Source organism: Lissotriton helveticus, chromosome 8, assembly GCF_964261635.1.
Source record: "Lissotriton helveticus chromosome 8, aLisHel1.1, whole genome shotgun sequence".
Lineage (NCBI taxonomy): Eukaryota > Metazoa > Chordata > Amphibia > Caudata > Salamandridae > Lissotriton > Lissotriton helveticus.
In genome coordinates this window covers 1,539,115,469-1,539,122,968 of record NC_136069.1, presented here as the reverse complement: position 1 = coordinate 1,539,122,968, position 7,500 = coordinate 1,539,115,469, and positions in this window count along the sequence as shown.

The window sequence follows — 7,500 nt, the reverse complement described above, 5'->3', positions numbered from 1 at the left end:
GACCAGGACGGGCTCCACGGGTCCCGGGCAGTCCTCTCCCGGGCTTACGTGGTTGTCCGACAGATTCGGGCAGATGTGCTTTTACGAACCGGATCGTAATCGGCCCAAATAATAATAATAATAATAATAATCCACATTTGTAAGGCGCACAATCACCCGTAAGGGTCTCTAGGCGCTAGGGGCCGTTGGGAAGATTAAGCAAGCTATTGCGCAGAGTCACATGGTGCTGGGCTAATCTGCCGCCGGTGCCGGGGATCGAACCGTGATCCCCAGATTCCGGAGTCAGCCGCCCTAGCCGCGGCGCCAGCTATTTCCCAGAGTCACGTGGTGCTGGGCTAATCTGCGGCCGGTGCCGGGGATCGAACCCTGATCTCTGGGATGCTCGAGGGTTACTACGCGCTCTACAAAAACCTTAAATAAAAAAATCTCCAGATTCCGGAGTCAGCCGCCCTAGCCGCGGCGCCAGCTATTTCCCAGAGTCACCTGGTGCTGGGCTAATCTGCGGCCGGTGCCGGGGATCGAACCGTGATCTCCAGATTCCGGAGTCAGCCTCCCTAGCCGCGGCGCCAGCTATTTCCCAGAGTCACGTGGTGCTGGGCTAATCTGCGGCCGGTGCCGGGGATCGAACCCTGATCTCTGGGATGCTCGAGGGTTACTACGCGCTCTACAAAAACCTTAAATAAAAAAATCTCCAGATTCCGGAGTCAGCCGCCCTAGCCGCGGCGCCAGCTATTTCCCAGAGTCACCTGGTGCTGGGCTAATCTGCCGCCGGTGCCGGGGATCGAACCGTGATCCCCAGATGGGGATATCCCAAAAATCTGGCATGGATACGGCCCGCCAGGACTGGTTTGGGCACCCCTGATATAGAGGCAGTCAACGCGAAATCTGCTGGGTTCGATTCCGATCCGTGTCAGAAGGACCGTAGGGCTTGGGAGTCCGTACAACAGGGGTGCCCAAACCTGTCCTGGCGGGCCGTATCCATGCCAGATTTTTGGGATATCCCCATCTGGTGATCACGGTTCGATCCCCGGCGCCGGCGGCAGATCAGAGTGCCCAGGACGGGGTCCATGTGACCCGGGCAGTCCTATCCCCTGGGTGTACGTGGTTGTCCGACATGTCGGTCGTATTTGCTTTTACGTACCGGATCGGAATCGGCCCCCATAAAATCGTACGTAAAGTATATAGCAAATCAACCTGAAATCTGCTGGGTCAGAAAGGGCTCGATTCCGATCCGTGTCGGAAGGTTAGGAGTCCGTACGAATTTGTCGGGACGGCATGGCAGAGTGCCCGGGATGGGCTCCATGGCTCTTGGGCAGTCGTCCCCCGGGCGTCCGGGGCTCCATCCAGGCCGACGGCATGGCAGAGTGCCCGGGACGGGCTCCATGCGTCCCGGGCATTCGTCCCCCGGGCGTCCGGGGCTCCATCCAGGCCAGCGGCAAGGCAGTGTGCCCGGGTCGGGCTCCATGCGTCCCGGGCATTCGTCCCCCGGGCGCCTGAAACTGCTGGGTCAGAGAGGGCTCGATTCCGATCCGTGTCGTAAGGTTAGGAGTCCGTACGAATTTGTCGGGACGGCATGGCAGAGTGCCCGGGACGGGCTCCATGCGTCCCGGGCATTCGTCCCCCGGGTGTCCGGGGCTACATCCAGGCTGACGGTATGGCAGAGTGCCCGGGTCGGGCTCCATGGTTTTCACGGTGGTCCTCCCCTGGGTGTCAGGGGGCTCCTGGCCGACGGCATGGAAAAGTACCAAGGACGGGCTCCATGCGTCCCGGGCATTTGTCCCCCGGGCGTCCGGGGCTCCATCCAGGCCGACGGCATGGCAGAGTGCCCGGGTCGGGCTCCATGGTTTCCAGGGTGGTCCTCCCCAGGGTGTCGGGGCGCTCCATGCCGAAGGCATGGAAAAGTGCCCAGGACGGGCTCCATGCGTCCCGGGCATTTGTACCCCGGGCGTCCGGGGCTCCATCCAGGCCGACGGCATGGCAGAGTGCCCGGGTCGGGCTCCATGGCTTTCACGTTGGTCCTCCCCTGGGTGTCTGGGGGCTCCAGGCCGAAGGCATGGAAAAGTGCCCAGGACGGGCTCCATGCATCCCGGGCACGGGCACGGGGACGGGGACAGGGTCGGGAGAGTCCAGGCGGCTTCACTTCCGTGTCCAGCCATCTGATCGCCCAGATTCCCTCGGCCATCTGGTCGCCCGGATCCCCTCGGGCATCTGGTCGCCCGCAACGCTTTCCTATGGGGCGACCAGATGGCCGAACTTCCCTGGAAGTCCCGATGAGGTGCCATTCGCCGCCCGGATCCCAGCGAGGGCTCCAGGAGGTTGGGTACATTCGCGCCTTGGGTCCCCTCTGTCACCTCGCGTGCACAGATTACAAGAAAAGGGGGTAATTTTCCTCCGGATTACTAGGGAGAAGGGTACGCCCGGACACCCCTCCGAGGCTGGTGGTTCTCTGCCATGGGGACCAGATGGGCTATGCCTGGGCAACACCTCCCTAGGCCACCCGGGGCTTCCTTCCTCCAGGCCAACTGCATGTCAAATTGCCCAGGACGGGCTCCATGGCTCCTGGGCAGTCGTCCCCCGGGCGTCCGGGGCTCCATCCAGGCTGACGGCATTGAAAAGTGCCCAGGACGGGCTCCATGCGTCCCGGGCATTCGTCCCCTGGGCGTCCGGGGCTCCATCTAGGCTGACGGTATGGCAGAGTGCCCGGGTCGGGCTCCATGGTTTTCACGGTGGTCCTCCCCTAGGTGTCTGGGGGCTCCAGGCCGAAGGCATGGAAAAGTGCCCAGGACGGGCTCCATGCGTCCCGGGCATTCGTCCCCCGGGCGTCCGGGGCTCCCACCTCCAGGCCGACGGAATGTCAAAGTACCCAGGACGGGCTCCATGGGTCCCGGGCAGCTTCCCCCGGGGCGTCCGGGGCACCCACCTCCAGGCCGACGGCATGTCAAAGTACCCAGGACGGGCTCCACGGGTCCCGGGCATTCCTCCCCCAGGTCGTCCGGGCCCTAGAGCTCCGGTGGTCCAACCTGCGCCTGAGGCCCAGCCGGGGTCCAAGAGCCCTGCCTTGCGTGGGCAGGCAGTCAGGAACCCTACCGCGAAGGCTTGGGATGGATGGGGAGCTGGGAGTCCTTTCGATCCCGGCCCTCTGGTCGCCCGCGATGCTTTCCAATGGGGCGACCAGATGGCCGGGCTTCCCTGGAAGTCCCGATGAGGTGCCATTCGGCTCCTGGATCCCAGCTAGGGCTCCATGAGGTCGGGTTCTTTTACGCCTTGGGTCCCCTCTGTCACCTCGCGTGCACGGATTGCAAGAAAGGGGGGTAATTTCCCTCCGGATTACTAGGGGCAGGGTACGCCCGGACACCTCTCCAGGGCTGGTGGTTCTCTGCCCGGGGGACCAGATGAGATATGCCTGGGCAACACCTCCCCCGGGCGTCTGGGGGCTCCATTCTCCGGGCCAACGGCATGGCTCAATGCCCAGGACGGGCTCCACGTGTCCCGGACAGACCTCCCCTGGGCGTCCGGGGCACCCATCTCCATGAGGCCAACGGGATGGCAAAGTACCCGGGAAGGGCTCCACGGGTCCCGGGCAGCCTTCCCCCGGGCGTCCGGGGCTCCCACCTTTAGGCCGACGGCATGTCACACTGCCCAGGACGGGCTCCATGGGCCCCGGACAGACCTCCCCCGGGCGTCCGGGGCACCCATCTCCAGGAGGCCAACGGGATGGCAAAGTACCCGGGAAGGGCTCCACGGGTCCCGGGCAGCCTTCCCCCGGGCGTCCGGGGCTCCCACCTCCAGGCCGACGGCATGTCACAGTGCCCAGGACGGGCCCCATGGGCCCCGGACAGCCCTCCCCCCGGGCGTTCGGGGCACATATCTCCAGGAGGCCAACGGCGTTGCAAAGTACCCGGAAAGGACTCCACGGGTACCGGGCAGTCCTCCCCCCGGGCGTCCGGGGCACCCATCTCCATGAGGCCAACGGCATTGGCAAAGTACCCGGGAGGGGCTCCACGGGTCCCGGGCAGGCCTCCCCCGGGCGTCCAGGGCACCCACCTCAAGGCCGACGGCATGTAAAAGTGCCCAGGACGGGCTCCATGGGTCCCGGGCAGCCCACCCCCGGGCATCCGGGGCACCCATCTCCAGGAGGCCAACGGCGTTGCAAAGTACCCGGGAAGGGCTCCACGGGTACCGGGCAGTCCTCCCCCGGGCGTCCGGGGGCTCCCTTCTCCAGGCCGACGGCATGGTTCAATGCCCAGGACGGGACGTCAAGTGGCCAGGACGGGCTCCATGCGTCCCGGGCATTCGTCCCGGGACGGGGACGGGGTGGGGAAGAGTCCAGGCGGCTTCACCTCCATGCCCAGCCATCTGGTCGCCCGGATTCCCTCGGCCATCTGGTCGCCCGGATCCCCTCGGGCATCTGGTCGCCCGCAACGCTTTCCTATGGGGGGGACCAGATGGCCGAACTTCCCTGGAAGTCTTAATGAGGTGCCATTCGCCTCCCGGATCCCAGCGAGTGCTCCATGAGGTCGGGTTCTTTCACGCCTTGGGTCCCCTCTGTCACCTCGCGTGCACAGATTGCAAGAAAGGGGGGTAATTTGCCTCCGGATTACTATGGGGCAGGGTATGCCCGGACACCCCTCCAGGGTTGGTGGTTCTCTGCCATGGGGACCAGATGGGATATGCCTGGGCAACACCTCCCTAGGCCACCCGGAGCTTCCTTCCTCCAGGCCAACTGCATGTCAAATTGCCCAGGACGGGCTCCATGGCTCTTGGGCAGTCGTCCCCCGGGCGTCCGGTGCTCCATCCAGGCCGACGGCATGGCAGAGTGCCCGGGACAGGCTCCATGCGTCCCGGGCCTTCGCCCCCCCGGGCGTCCGGGGCTCCATCCAGGCTGACGGCATGGCAGAGTGCCCAGGACGGGCTCCACGGGCCCCGGTCATCCGGGGCACCCTTCCCCGGGCCAGCGGCATGTCAGAGTGCCCAGGACCAGTTCCACGGGTCCCGGGCAGTCCTCCCCCGGGCGTCCGGGGCTCCCTTCCCCGGGCCAAAGCATTTCAGAGTGCCCAGGACGGGCTCCACGGGTTCCGGGCGTCCAGGTCTCCCTTCCCCGGGCCAACGGCTTGTCAGAGTGCCCAGGACGGGCTCCACGGGCGCCGGGCGTCCGGGGCACTCTTCCCCGGGCCAGCGGCATGTCAGAGTGCCCAGGACGAGTTCCACGGGTCCCGGGCAGTCCTCCCCCCCGGGTGTCCGGGGCTCCCTTCCCCGGGCCAAAGCATTTCAGAGTGCCCAGGACGGGCTCCACGGGTCCCGGACGTCCGGGGCTCCCTTCCCCGGGCCAACGGCATACAGGAGTGCCCAGGACGGGCTCCACGGGTCCCGGACGTCCGGGGCTCCCTTCCCCGGGCCAACGGCATACAGGAGTGCCCAGGACGGGCTCCACAGGTCCCGGTCGTCTGGGGCTCCCTTGCCCGGGCCAACGGCTTGTCAGAGTGCCAAGGACGGGCTCCACGGGTCCCGGTCGTCTGGGGTCCCTCCCCCGGGCCAACAGCAGGTCAGAGTGCCCAGGACGGGCTCCACGGGTCCCGGGCAGCCCACCCCCCGGGCGTTCGGGGCACCCATCTCCAGGAGGCCAACAGCGTTGCAAAGTACCCGGGAAGGGCTCCACGGGTACCGGGCAGTCCTCCCCCGGGCGTCCGGGGCTCCCTTCTCCAGGCCAACGGCATGGTTCAATGCCCAGGACGGGCTCCATGTGTCCCAGACAGACCTCCCCCGGGCGTCCGGGGCACCCATCTCCAGGCCAACGGCATGGCTCAATGCCCAGGACGGGCTCCATGGGTCCGGGGAGGCGTCCCATGCGCCTCCGGGCTTGGGAGCCCCGGCTGGGTCCAGGGGCCCGGGCGGGCCCCGGGTCGGGTGCTCCGGCCCTGGTCCCTGTCTCCCAGCCTACCGCACTGCCAAGGGCCTAGGAATGGGTTCCGTTGTTCCCGGGGAGCCTCCCCTTGCTTGGCTGGGTTCAGGAGCAGTGGCTAGGGCCCCTGAGGGCCCGGGGAGGGCGGCCTCCCCACCCCGGGCTCTGTCCTTGGTCCTGCTGCATGGCAGGGTGCCCGGGACGGGGTCCGGAGGGACCGGGGAGGCGTCCCATGCACCTCCGGGCTTGGGAGCCCCGGCTCGGTCCAGGGGCCCGGGCGGGCCCCGGGTCGGGTGCTCCGGCCCTGGTCCCTGTCTCCCAGCCTACCGCACTGCCAAGGGCCTAGGAATGGGTTCCGTTGTTCCCGGGGAGCCTCCCCTTGCTTGGCTGGGTTCAGGAGCAGTGGCTAGGGCCCCTGAGGGCCCGGGGAGGGCGGCCTCCCCACCCCGGGCTCTGTCCTTGGTCCTGCTGCATGGCAGGGTGCCCGGGACGGGGTCCGGAGGGACCGGGGAGGCGTCCCATGCACCTCCGGGCTTGGGAGCCCCGGCTCGGTCCAGGGGCCCGGGCGGGCCCCGGGTCGGGTGCTCCGGCCCTGGTCCCTGTCTCCCAGCCTACCGCACTGCCAAGGGCCTAGGAATGGGTTCCGTTGTTCCCGGGGAGCCTCCCCTTGCTTGGCTGGGTTCAGGAGCAGTGGCTAGGGCCCCTGAGGGCCCGGGGAGGGCGGCCTCCCCACCCCGGGCTCTGTCCTTGGTCCTGCTGCATGGCAGGGTGCCCGGGACGGGGTCCGGAGGGACCGGGGAGGCGTCCCATGCACCTCCGGGCTTGGGAGCCCCGGCTGGGTCCAGGGGCCCGGCCGGGCCCCGGGTCGGGTGCTCCGGCCCAGGACCCTGTCTCCCAGCCTGCCGCACTGCCAATGGCCCGGGAAGGGGTTCCGATGTGCCCGGGGAGCCTCCCCTTGCTTGGCTGGGTTCAGGAGCAGTGGCTAGGGCCCCTGAGGGCCCGGGGAGGGTGGCCTCCCCACCCCGGGCTCTGTCCTTGGTCCTGCTGCGTGGCAGGGTGCCCGGGACGGGGTCTGGAGGGACCGGGGAGGCGTCCCATGCGCCTCCGGGCTTGGGAGCCCCGGCTGGGTCCAGGGGCCCGGGCGGGCCCCGGGTCGGGTGCTCCGGCCCTGGGCCCTGTCTCCCAGCCTGCCGCACGGCCAAGGGCCCGGGAAGGGGTTCCGATGTGCCCGGGGAGCCTCCCCTTGCTTGGCTGGGTTCAGGAGCAGTGTCTAGGGCCCCTGAGGGCCCGGGGAGGGCGGCCTCCCCACCCCGGGCTCTGTCCTTGGTCCTGCTGCGTGGCAGGGTGCCCGGGACGGGGTCCGGAGGGACCGGGGAGGCGTCCCATGCGCCTCCGGGCTTGGGAGCCCCGGCTGGGTCCAGGGGCCCGGGCGGGCCCCGGGTCGGGTGCTCAGGCCCTGGGCCCTGTCTCCCAGCCTGCCGCACTGCCAAGGGCCCGGAAAGGGGTTCCGATGTGCCCGGGGAGCCTCCCCTTGCTTGTCTGTGTTCAGGAGCTCCATCCGGGGCCCCTGAGGGCCCCGGGGAGGGTGGCCTCCCCACCCC